The 13,413-nt window shown below is 44.0% G+C and overlaps 1 long non-coding RNA gene across 1 annotated transcript in view; it reads left to right on the forward strand.

The window, feature by feature from the left end:
• Positions 1-12,747, forward strand: part of LOC125757266 (uncharacterized) — a 116,145-nt gene extending 103,398 nt beyond the window's left edge. Inside the window, exon 2 of the long non-coding RNA XR_007415193.1 lies at positions 12,647-12,747. This is a non-coding gene — a long non-coding RNA (uncharacterized LOC125757266). The remainder of the gene's footprint in view (positions 1-12,646) is intronic.
• Positions 12,748-13,413: the final 666 nt, after the last annotated feature.

A 13,413-nucleotide genomic window follows, 5' to 3' on the forward strand; every position in this document is an offset into this window, starting at 1 on the left:
GCTATCACTGGCATTATTAGCTCAAGAAAGCGTCTAAAGATTGCCAGAAAAGAAGAAAAGCTTGTCGCCAATTCAACACTAAACTATCGCTATGACTGCGCGTATTACTATACAGGGGAAAATGGCTCATTACTCGAAGACCCAATTCAGTCTAGCGGTGATACATAACAGCCGCAACTCTCATTTGCCACTTCACTAAATCACGCTATAAGATGGAAAAACATTCAAGCCAGTTTCACGCCGTGAAAACCGTCCCCGATGGAAGCCGTCGCCCCTTTCTTCAGGCTAACGCCGCCTCTGCAAGGAAATTTAGTTCGTTTATTTCTTTCTGATATTCACCACCCCCTTCATTTACACCTTCTCTCCGTGGTCGATCACGTGACCTTCTTCCGTTTCCTCCTCTCAAGCTCAGGCTCCTCCTTTCCCCCTGATCACGCGGCCTCTTTTAGCGAAGCCCGCACCACACCGGTGCACGGTCCGCAAGGACAACTTCGCTGTCAAAAAATAATTTTATGGCCACGTTGGCCCTGCGCCTACGTATACGTATAGATGCGCCGTAACTCAACGGAATTTCGCAAACTGCACCAGGAAGGTAGTCCGAAAATTTGTTGCTATGTTTCAGGAAACAAGTGTGTGTTAACTGTTTCTTACTCACTCGTTCTTTCCATACAGGCGGCGCAGATCTTAACTAGCTTATTCGCAGCCGTAGGAACAACGTTAATTTTTTACAACTTTAGAATGTTTAGGGGAAAACATGAGCGATGGTTTTGAACATATCCATCAAGGACTCCGGTTCTGCTTGCATGCGAGGAAAATGTATAGAAATTCTGTTACGTCCCTCTGAGGCAATTTCTTAGAAAACTTTAACACTCCTCCATATAGATTGAAGTGTTTGCTTATTGAAGTGGCGACCAATTCAGATTCATCGCTGTTGCAAAAAGCATCAATAAAATAGACCGAGGAAAGAAAGACAGAATATGGGTTTCGCCTTCTTTCGTCTTAGGCGAAAGCAGAAGGTAGCACACGCCTTTTTGTTTTTAACACGAAAGTGTTTTATGCCGGCGTCCACCAAGACTTCAGTTACGTACTTCCGTCACGGAAATGACGTAGAAAAAATATACACAACCAGATTGCAAAGAAAAAAAATACCGCCAACGTGCATCGAACCCACGACCGCTCGGTCCGCAACAACAGATGCCGGGCACGCTATCCACTGCGTCACGGTCACAGACTCTGGAGGCTTTACGAACGCGACTTTTATATCTACCACTCTCCCGGTCGGCTGGGTGGTGTTGACCTCTGGGAGTGGTAAGGTAAAGTAATTCGTCATTGCTGTGGCCTCTGCGACTAGCACCTGGAACGCGTTACGCGTCCGTCCCATTCGGCGCGTTTTCAATAGAAGTTGAATTTTGTCAATGCCTTAACACACCGCGAGGTGGCGACCTTTGCCCAAGCGTCGTACGAGCGTCGGCCTCGCTCAGCATCACACGAACACAAACCAAACTTAGCTCCGCGACGCGCGCCTGCCTCACCTGGCTGTCACATCGCGTTCTATGCTCACGCGCTCGCCCCGAGAGAAATCGCGACCGGGCCATAGCCGGGCTACCGGTGCGGCACGACGCGCTTTGCGTTTCCCTCTAGTCCGGCCGTGGTGTTCAATCACATTTTAACATGCCGCGGGATGGCGACTTTGGCAGCAGCAGCGGATCTGCGCACAGCCTACTGAACCATTGCTCATTGTTTTTACAGCGCATGTCGTCGATGCACTGCCCCGTGTCAAGGGAAATACGGTGGTCATCGTGGGAGTGACTGCTGACCTTTCAAATAGCCTCGACGCATCGCCCCGTATCATATCAGGGCACGGCTGTGATCATCGTGGTCGTGTTTTAGGGGCGAAGCTCCTTAAAGGGCCCCTCACCAGGTTTGACAATTTTGAGCTAACAAGCGCAATGCATACACTGGGCGTTCACGATCACGTCTGCCAAAATTTGCAACGCTACGCGCCGCGGAAATGGGTCAAATTTCAATGTGAACGCTGCTTGCCCTTCCTCTCGCGGGCGTGCGCCCAGAGAATGAGGGGATGACGTACATGAGAAAATGGCCCCACGTAGTTGGTAGTGCTGTGACGTCGCTCCTCTACGTAGACGACTGTGCTCTGACGTCGCCAACAGTAGCACGTGACACTGCGGACACGACATGTGTAGTTTGTGTAATATGCTGTTTGAATGTAATCATAAAACTTGAGAGAAATAATGAGACACACAAAGGGAATGTGTGCGTCTTTTTTCATTTTTTTTCGTGAATTGCAGCGAGATGCGCGGCTAATGTGCCTCCGTTTCCCATGCGTTCGTGTACCCGCGGTTAGAGCATCGAGCAGACGCCAGCCGTGGAAACAAAAGTAATGTTCTGGCGCGTTCGAGCACTCATTATGCTCATTAATTCTACCGCGTCCAAGTAAACGTTAAGGCGCACTGGCTCATGATACCGCCACTCTCGTGCCCATACAAATGTCGCAACTTTCATGCCCGTCCCGCAGAAACAGGCAGTAAACCACAGAGAACGCCGACACAACGCCCACGGCCGCTACATAAAAAAAAAGGTAGAGGCCGTGCAACGCCGCTCGCGTGCTCGGGCTGGCTCGGGCACGTCATGCGCACGTGACCATGCATGCGCATGACGTGTTCATGCGTACGTGTCAAGTGAAGAGGGCGGGGAAGCGATTTGGCTTACGAAGGCTACGCGGGGCGAGTGGCAAGGGCTTGAGACTCGCCTCCTCGCATCATGGTTTCGCGCCGCTACAAATTATTGTTTTTCTCAGCTCGTAATGAACCGATTTGAAAAATTCTTGCGGCATACTGCTCTTAATTCGGCACGCAACTTCCAGCGTCTAACTAAAATTTGCCATGTGGCCTGGTGAGGGGCCCTTTAAGGCGGCACCCGTTCGTCCCTCGTAGTTGTCGTAGTCGTAGTGCGTAACCAGTCGTAACGCTAGTACCAGATCTTGACCTCCAAGGTGGTGCCGGTGGGAGATTTTTCCTGTGCGTTGTTGAACAATAAAAAATTCGCAGCGTGCGCGTTAACTAAAAGCAGAATTCTCCTGTCTCTCATTCCCCATTAGCAGCCATTGGCATGTTCCAGTAGGAAACGTTAGTAGAAGTAGAAGTGTAAGTGTTAGCTAAAAGCCGACTTCTTCTGTCTCTCATTCCCATTAGTAGCCATTGTTTACCTCCAAGGTAGTGCCTGGTGAGATTTCTCCTGTGCGTGATTAAACAATAAAAATTTTGTTCAAAACGCCGTTGATTGATGAAATAAACCAACGAAAGACGCCAGATGTTTTCTAAAAGCAAAACGAGAGAACGCCACATGTTTCTAAAGCAAAACGAAAAGACGCCAGCTGCTTAACGAAAGACGCCAGATGTTTTTTAAAGCAATGGTTTTCTAAACAATGAAAATTCACAGCGTACATGTAAAATTAAAGTGAGCTGCAAGTCGTCATAACTCATCGAACCTTTAGTATAAACGCGCCCGATCTGACGTCGGTGATGATGTACTGGGCAGAATTCACGGAAGATTCACGGTTTACCGATGAACCTCCGCAGCTTCGCCCACTCATCCTCATTCACTCCGTGGATATGCTGTGATTTTTGTTGTGACCCGCTGTGAGCGCCACCTGGATAGCTGTTCAGCTCGGAGCATCGCCAGGTGTACTGAACCACACTTTGGCAGCAGCAGCGGATCTGCGCACAGCCTACTGAACCATTGCATATTGTTTTTACAGGTCAGTACTATCGTTGTTTCTTTCCTTAGTGTTCTGTTGCTTTCTGCTGCTGCTGCTGCTGCCATAGTGTTTTTTTGATGTCGCCAGCCGAAATGGAAAAACAGTTTAAAGAGTTGAAACAAGAGTTTCGCGAAATGCGGACTGCCCTGGAGAGAGAGCTGCGTAAGGAAATACGTGATGTGAAAACAAGTCTAGACTTTTTTAATAAGCAGTTTGAAGAAATTTCGGCTCTGTGCTCGCGGCTTGAAAAAGAAAACGGTGAGCTAAAGGCTCAAAATGATGTTCTGAAGACTGATTGCAGTCAACTGAAGCAGGTCGTTCTCAACTATGAACGTAGGACTACCGCCCTAGAACAGTACTCGCGAAACCGAAATATTGAAGTGAAAAATGTTCCTTCCGTGGAGGGCGAACGGTTGACAAGGGTCGTTCAGAAGATTGGAGAAGCTGTCGGCGAATCAGTGAAGGAAGATGACATAGAAATTTGCCATCGCGTGACTGCTAAGGATGCATCTTGCCCTCATATTGTTGTGCAGTTCAACAACCGGTCTAAGCGAGACGCAGTTCTGGAAAAGGCGAAAAAGTTGCGCTTACCGACAGCTGATATTGGTTTCCCACGAAAAACATTTGTCTACGTCAACGAACACCTATGCCCACAGTTAAAAAAGCTACTGGGACAAACTGTAGCGCGCAAGAAGGAAGTCGAATGGCGATTTGCCTGGACGAAAGGCGGCAAAATGTTTGCGCGAAAGGATGAGAAGTCGAGGGTGCTTCTGGTAACTACTGAGAGCGATCTGGAAAAGATTGTTTAAATTTGTTGAGCTTCATCCTTTAGCAAACAAAAAGCTAGAAGAAAAACAGGGCAAAAAGAAAATGGCTGCAGACTGCTTAACGCCACACCAGTTGAGTCTATTGTTATCTGGTAGAAAACACCACATTTCCTACCTTCATATAAATGCGCAATCAGCCAGAAACAAGGCAGATGAAATAGCGATACTGCTTGAATCGTTTGAGTTCTCCTTTGACGTCATCAAGGTTACTGAAACCTGGTATCGCCATGAATCCGACGTTCTTCGTATACCTAGCTATGCCACGTATTTCTTGAACCGCAGTGATAAATTAGGTGGTGGTGTTATGCTCCTGGTCAAAGATGTGTTTGAGTGTGAAATACTCCAGGCTTTTTCTGTGGTTACTGACGATTACGAGATTATGACTGTAAAATGTTCTTCGGGTATTTTTTCTGTGGTATACCGCCCCCCCAAATGTAACATGTGCAACTTTCTTACGTTTCTAGACACTTTCTTGTCGTGGGTGAATGAAAATGGTTACAATCTTACTATCGGGGGTGACCTAAACATTGATATGCTAACTTCCTGCCCCCAACGTCTTGAACTTTGCAATATCATGGAATCAAACGCATTTAAAAATGTTATGAAACACCCCACTCGATTTCATGCCCAATCCTGCACACTTATCGACGTCATTATAACAAATTGCACAAGTGCACCTCTTTGCTCGGGTGTCCTTAAGACACATATTAGCGACCACTTACCTGTTTACTCAATTTTAAGTCAAAAGAAACTTCAACTTATGGATGCAATGCCCCCGCCTACACCATTCCGGTACATATGTCCTAGTACAATTGATATGTTCGCTACATATATATCCAAGATAAAATGGGACGCTGTTTTCCGTGAAACTGATGCAGACACAGCGTATAATATTTTCATCGAACGTTTTAGTGAAGCCTACAACACGTGCTTTCCGCTCAAAGCAAAACGCAGACCACGCAAGGCAAGAAAGCCTTGGATTACTTCGGAATGCCTTCAAGCTATAAAAGTAAAAAATGCACTTTACCAGAAATTTTTAATATCTATAGACAAAGAAGACTTCAAGACATTTAGAAAACATAGAAATACTACAAACTCTTTAATAAGGAACAGCAAACTTGAATATTTTAGCAATCTTTTCAGCCCTGAAAAAACCAAAACGTCCGAAGCCATCTGGAAAAATTTAAACATGTTGCTCCACCCATACTCGGATGATAGCACATACCCGACTAAACTCATTGTAGACAAGCGCGTTCTAACTGGTGATGACCTTGCTGAAGCCTTCAATAAATTCTTTACCTCTATTGGAGAGAGCTCGCACGACAATAATTTTGCGCGATTCATGGGTTCGCAAGTAGGCGAAAGTGCATTTCTATTTCCAGTGACTACACAGGAGGTTACGGCAGATTTCATGTCACTGAAGAATAGCAGGTGTTGTGACGTAGACGGTCTAAAAATCCGTCCAGTGAAGCATGTTATTCATGTCATATCTCCTATTTTAGAATACATCATTAAATTAATCTTCTCATTGGGCACGTTTCCTAGTCGTCTTCAGATAGCCAAAGTTTCTATTATTTTCAAAGGTGGTGACAAAAATAGCATGACCAATTACAGACCAATTTCTATTTTACCTGTATTTTCTAAAGTAATTGAAAAGTTGTTACATAAACGAATAGTGTCATTCTTAACCAAGCACCACATTATGACGCCTTTTCAATTTGGTTTCACAAAGCAGCGCTCAACAGAAACTGCCCTACTAATGCAAAAAGAAATCATACTCAATGCATTTGAAAAGGAAATATATACACTTGGAATCCTTGTAGATTTCTCAAAAGCATTTGACAGAATCAACCACATTACATTAGTTAAAAAACTAGAACACTATGGTTTTCGGGGGAACTTTATGAATGTCATAAAAACCTATTTGAAATACCGACAGCAAAAAGTAGATATTAATGGCTACGCATCTAGTTTTAAAAAACTGTCACATGGCGTGCCCCAAGGAAGTATTCTGGGTCCCCTGCTTTTTAACAAAACCTGTATGTGAACGACTTGGCAAACATCGATAACAATACAACATTTATTATTTATGCAGATGATACCAGCTTATTTTTGAAGGACTGCGATTTGCATAAAAAAGTTGACAAAGCAAATAGTGTCTTGAAACTGCTGCACATTTGGAGCATAAGAAATTCGCTAATTATAAACGCCTCAAAAACAAAATCTGTGCTCTTTCGTCCAATAAATAAGCCCGTAAACTGCGATTTATCATTAGTGATTGGCTCAGAATCTATTAAAATTGAACCGATAGTGAAAACTCTGGGAGTAATTTTCCACGAAAACGTGCTATGGAAGGATCAGGCTGAGTTTGTCCATACTAAACTTTCTCGTACTGTAGGTATCTTATCGCGCTTACGTTTTCTCTTGCCACAAAAAATTAAACTCTTACTATATATTTCGCTATTTTTATCTACATTAAGCTATTGCTATCTAGTATGGGGCACCACATCGGAAAAGAACTTAGGCCGAATATATAGATTACAGAAAAAGGCTGTGCGCATAATTACAGGTGTTCCTCGCGATGAACATTCCAAACCCATTTTCGAAGCCCTTAATTTACAACCAATGCCTGAGATGTACAATACAATTTTAATGAAGCGATATCGTACTTCCCGAAAGAATCACGACTCTTTTCTTACTGATTTAGCGCGTTTGAAACCCTATACCTGCCCCTATAGCACACGAGCCACCGATGACTGGAAAATTCCTTACACACGTACTAACTATGGTCGCCAGATGATGAGCTACTTACTGCCACTATCCTTAAACAGTTTCTTACAATAAACCATTTATACTGCTCCGTTCTGTAAATGTTTTTGAACGTGTTAATAAAATGCAAATCGGCATGACCTTGAAGTACATGTTCTGATATTGTATAATAACTGATGATCTCATGCTGCTGTTGCTATGTTGTCAAATGGTGCGAAAGCCTTCGTCAAGCCTTAATGGCTTTTTGCTTTCGCCCCACAGCATCACTGTTGTGACTTTTGTAATGTCTCCTGTGATGTCGGAATAAACTGAATTGAATTGAATTGAATTGAAGTTCTGCGTCGAATATGCGACGCTCTTCTGGCTACCACACCTCGTTCACTGATAACGCTTTCACCGTTAACTACTACAGCTACCACAAGGGTTTGTTTAATCATTTAACATGGACGTTAGTCGTCGGGATGGAGATGTACCACCAATAATCAAAGTGGGTGCATACACGTTAAACGGCGTCACTAGCTGCCAGACATCAATATACAATGTACAGTAAGCATTCAGTTACTTTTGTAAGGGCACGCTTTACTTTCGTGTTATTCTGATTCCTACGACGGAGTGATCAACCGCTTTTTTAGAGCCTGAGTATGTTCCTTTAAATAGAGCAGTACAACCTGAGTGTGCGCGTAAAATATTTGCTAAGCACTAGAGTGATTATACGCTGTGGAGCTGTGCTAGAAGCAATTTTCATTTTTCCTGGTGTCATGGTCACCGAACTTTTCCTCGTGACTTTAGAAGGCGAATAAGTCACGCAAAAAGTGACGTCGTTATAACAAATCTACAACGCGAATATCTACTCACCAGTGGTCAGGGTCACAACCAACACGACCAGAAGGATAATTATGAGCAGTACCCATGCAGCCGAGAACACGAACCACAAGATGTCGTGGCTCTGCCTTAAAAGAGAAAGGGTGGAACAATATGCGTGAACTTCCGGGAGTACCGGGTTGATTTCTTTCCTTCTCAACCAATGATCACGCGTATGTGTATTGCGTTTAGTGTTTCGTCAAGTCACATGCTTAGTATAATATGGAAGATTTAGTGCGCCGTAATTGAACGTTAATTTGTATATATTACTTTAACCTCTGTTTGATTAGAAGCCACTGAGAAAAGGCTAAACAACTTAAATATAAGGTGAACGCCCACGACCCAACCACTCATTCGTTCATGAACCACGAAATTAATGCGTAAGCATTCTTGAGATGGGTACCCAGCAAAAACAGCGCATGCGAGCCTGCGTAACAGCGTCAATATGCAAGCAGAAAACAGTGCGAGAGCACAACTTGCCGCAGATCACCCCCCCTCCCCTTCACCCCGCAAGACGAATGGGGAAGTCCAATGACCGGTGACCGGTCTCCATGTATCCTCCATTCACTTGCATAGTATCGGCATCAGGTATCACTGGGCAAAGTCGGCTAGTGTTGGCTTAATGGTGGCTATTGCCGGCTATTGTTGGCATATCAGGGTTAGTGACAGAGAGTGGTGGATAAATGATGGCTCATGTCGGCTAATGCTGCCATTCCTTAGTTAAATGAAGGAATTGGCATATCAGGGTTAGTGACAGATAGTGGTGGATAAATGATGGCTCATGTCTGCTAATACTGCCATTCCTTGGTTCAATGAAGGAATTCAACCAAACGTTCACGTCTTATGCCTCACTTAATTTGCTTGAAAAACCAATGCTAACGCTATAGTTCAGTTGTTCAATCAGGCGCTGCATACCCTGCAGTGTTTATCCCTGCATTCTGCAGAAGTGAAAATAACGTACAAGAACGTTTCGCGTACGCATTGATTCTGTGCCCACTTGATCTATGAATGGAATAGAGAAATGGTTGAGCAGAATAAAATGGAATATTGCTCGACATTACTTACTGCTTCGGGCCTGACTCTGCAACAAGCGATACATAATTATTAGGAGAGTGGTATAAGGAACTATAGTGATTCTGTAGACGCGTTATTCCTTTCACATTTGAAATTCTGAAAAAAAAAACGCGCGACTCCTTGAAAATTAGCAAGAAAGCATTTAAAATAGAGCTACACCAAGAACTTAATAAGCTGGGCCATTTGGCACAAACCCCTTTCTTCATTTTTCAAGGAAGCATCAAGTGGTGGCGCCTCGCAAGCTCCACTAAAGGCGAATGCGCATTTCTACTCGTATGTCGCAACTTTCTTAAATTTTGGCTTATTATGTAGAAGCAAAAGCTCTCCCTGAGAAACGTGGGCATATGCTGGCGTATTCGGCGTTTATATTAACGTATTACGTTCATCACAATTCGTTTTTGTATACACATGCGCGCTGGCGTCTTTCCTTACAGCATCACTGAACCACCACCTTGTATTTGCGTGTAACAGACATTGTACAGGCAGTCTGTGTAAGCAAGCGAAGTATTTTACCGGCAGTCTTTATAAACCAAACACATCATACCACACGGCGGTGTGACGGCACGCAAATTAGGATACAATCTAGTATAAAGAACGAATATTACTACACTTTATTCCTAAGTTCCTAACATCAGCGCGTAAAGAAAATTTTACTTATTAGCACAGGAAGAAGGAGCTTGATGTGGGCGAGTTGGTGTTGTTGGTAGCACAGGCAATCCTCCGCATCACCTTCTCCATCATGTTCACGAAGAGTCTTATACTAGCGCTTTTATGACCCTATTCTAGGACAAACTACTCGCGAAGGCGGGCGACCGCTCACAAAAATCACTCTGAATTTGACCGGATATATAAAATAATCGCCAAGGCGACACGATCACACGTTCACTAAATTTGCCTTCCACAGCATCGACCCCAGCACGACGACTTCGGGAGGCCGGTTCAGAGTTCCTGCATGTCATTTGCATACTCAGCACTCGTTTCTGCCGACGCAAGAGGCATAGTATGACGAATCAGAAAATATGAAGTTGCTCGGACCACAGGCGGACCTTGCACACAGCATATGCAACTTCGATCATGTACGGGCAAAGCGGCTAGCCGATCGCGGTCTCGTAGATTTGTTTTCACTGACTCTATTTTTAATAAAAAAAATTCCTTCTAAAAAAGATAGCGTTCATTCATTGTGTGTTTGCTTCAACCTCAATTTCTCAACACTATTTATAACATCGTAAATAAAGAACAATAGGTTTCCTGCATATAAGCTCTTCGTTGCCAGGGGTATGGATAAAAGAACCTGCGAAATGATATGAATGATAATGTGCAAGTCGCTTTACTCTCATGCCTATACACATTACCTTAGTTCGTGAGCACCGCTCGTGAATTTCCGTGGACGTCGGCAGGATTTTGTCTTGGGGCCTGGAAAGCCGTGTTGCATCGCGGCGGGGGAAGGGGGAAGCAAGTACTGGTGTTTGGTTCGGATGTAATGGAATTGCAGAAATAAAAACACTGAACGCCGACCAAAAAGGTGTTGCTGAAAATACAATAACGTTTCGGCTTCCACACGGAAGCCTTGTTCACTAAACTTCACTAGTTTAGTGAAGAAGGCTTCCGTGTGGAAGACGAAACGTTATTATATTTTCAACACATTTTTGGTCGGCGTTCAGCGTTTTTATTTCTACCATGCCATAACATCCCAACCAGACGAGATTTCATTCAATCCTCGATTTCAAGCAAAGGCGGCAAGTGCCCCTTTTGCTTATGCTTATACCCATGTGAATTTTTGTGCACGATAAAGGCGCCTGAAGAATTTTAAGGCCTGCACTTTGTGAACCCTCACCCTACCCGACGCATCGGTCTTTCCTGCTGGTGTCGTTTAGCGTGACGTCTCATCTACTCGTCTACAACCCCACGCTCTTTGCAATGCTCTCAAAGCAAAAGGCATTTGAGCAGTCTGCGCAGTGATACGTACTAAAAGGCTGAGCCTCCGTATGCAGCGTTTTTGTACATATGTTACAAATACATGCGATGCCCTACACGCAAGTCAATCACACCCTCAGAAAAGTGATTACACAGCGCTGCAGTTGTCCAATAACGCAACGGGAATGCTATCGCAAGAACGGTTCTGGAAATTTAATAAGTGTGGCCGCATGAAAGCGATTTTGTTAATTGCATATTAATAAGGGCATAGCATAACTGTTTCCTGAAGTCATGGCTGATATCACTTGGATAAGGAAGCTTCATTTGCACGTTCGTTCGTTCGTTTGTTTGTTTGTTTGTTTGTTTGTTGTGGTTAGTCAACAAACAGTCGAAGGTACCTTGTCCAGTCGATATCATTTGTGACTAACTGCATTTTTCATCCGCAGACGTGCAATTTACAAATAACAGTGCACGTGGGCTCGTGTGACATGTTATGCACCAAATTACTCACCAAAAGAGAGAGTGTCAAAGTGGGTAACTTAACATGCCAGAAAAACAGTTGTTGAAATGAATACGTCTTAGTGACACGGTACTTAATATTTGATGCACAGAACTAGAATTCTGCTACTTATTGAGGTTTGCGTCGCAAAACAAAAAAGCTGAACTTATTGCCACGTATTACTTGAGTGCGAATTCTTTCAGATAGCTGCACCAGACTGAGCTTATTTCGGCAAAATTCGCATGCGCCAACTTACACTCTGCTACTTTTTCCGTGTTGAAAAAACAACAGTCATAGTGTGCACTTACCTACTTCGGAGACGAATGATTTATCTATACCTGAAAACAAAGTCAGTCATTAGAAAATAGTCAATACAAATAGTCATTGGGAATTGTATGATCTGAGGCCACGCGGAGGTGTGGGAGGGCAAGCTTTAGGTTAATCTACGGAAAGCATGCTAAGAGTTGCAAGATACTTTAGTTGTGACACCAATTGTTGAACAGGGGAACAGTGTGTATTCCTGAATTTCACAACAATAATAACATTAAGGTATAGGGCACGTGGATACTATGTAAGTTATCAGTGGTGCCCTCAGAAGCACAGGAACGGTGTGGAAATCCGAGAGTCTTTCGGAACGCAGCGCCGGTTAAGGGTATCTCGTGCGACGCATGAAGCGTGAAGCGCTTTTGATCTATCTGCCCACACGGCCGCAAACTGCTGGAGCATCAGAGATACCACGTTGCCCCCTTTTTCGTCACAGCATTCATCACCATTTCATTCTCTACCGAAATTACGACCCGCCACGGTGATCTAGTGGTTATGGTGCTAGACTGCTGACCCGTAGGTCACGGGATCGAATCCCGCCGCGGCGGCCGCATTTTCGATGGAGGCGAAAATGCTTGAGGCCCGTGTACTTAGATTTAGGCGCACGTTAAAGAACCCCAGGTGGTCAAAATTCCGGGAGCCGTCCACTACGGCGTCTCTCAAAATCAAATCGTGGTTTTGGGACGTTAAACACCAACAATTATTATGTTACATTATTATTACTACCGAGATTCAATCGTGTGGATACCATGACGAATACAGTAACACAAAGAGGCAACCGCTACCTGATATTCCGTAGCGTGCACAGAAGAGAAAACCCACGCGAGAAAATATATGTACTTATATGGACACTGCTTAGACACTGGGTACACGGAAAGGAAGCTCTTGAAGTTTAAGCGTTAAGTGCGACTCAGACCAGATAAACAGAAAACAAAAAAAAAAGAAAGCGGAGACAGGGAGAATAAGCTTTTGAACCTATTTTCTATTGCATGTAGGGTCACAACTACGACCAGTAGCCTTTAAGGCATTTCTTTGCCAAGATGTTCTTTAAATTTTTGTTAACTTCAGATTGTTTCTTTTTTCAATTCAATATTTGATCATTTAAGTGGTTATTGATTTTTTTTTGTTTATTTTATTTTATTAATAATCGCGCTGATCTGCAATGCTTGTCAAGCTTGTTTACGGTATCATATTCTGCCCAGAACTGCACAGTTGTATTGATTTCCAAATTCCACGAGAGGTAACCAGAGAGCACAGACAATCTGACGCGCGTACCTGCCTATGGCATTTACGAGACACATTCACAGGACTTCTTTGCCCTGCGCAGCGTGTTACGTGAGCCAAAGAGGTAGATGCCTGAACGAGCA

This window comes from Rhipicephalus sanguineus, chromosome 2 (genome assembly GCF_013339695.2).
Source record: "Rhipicephalus sanguineus isolate Rsan-2018 chromosome 2, BIME_Rsan_1.4, whole genome shotgun sequence".
NCBI classification, from domain to species: domain Eukaryota; kingdom Metazoa; phylum Arthropoda; class Arachnida; order Ixodida; family Ixodidae; genus Rhipicephalus; species Rhipicephalus sanguineus.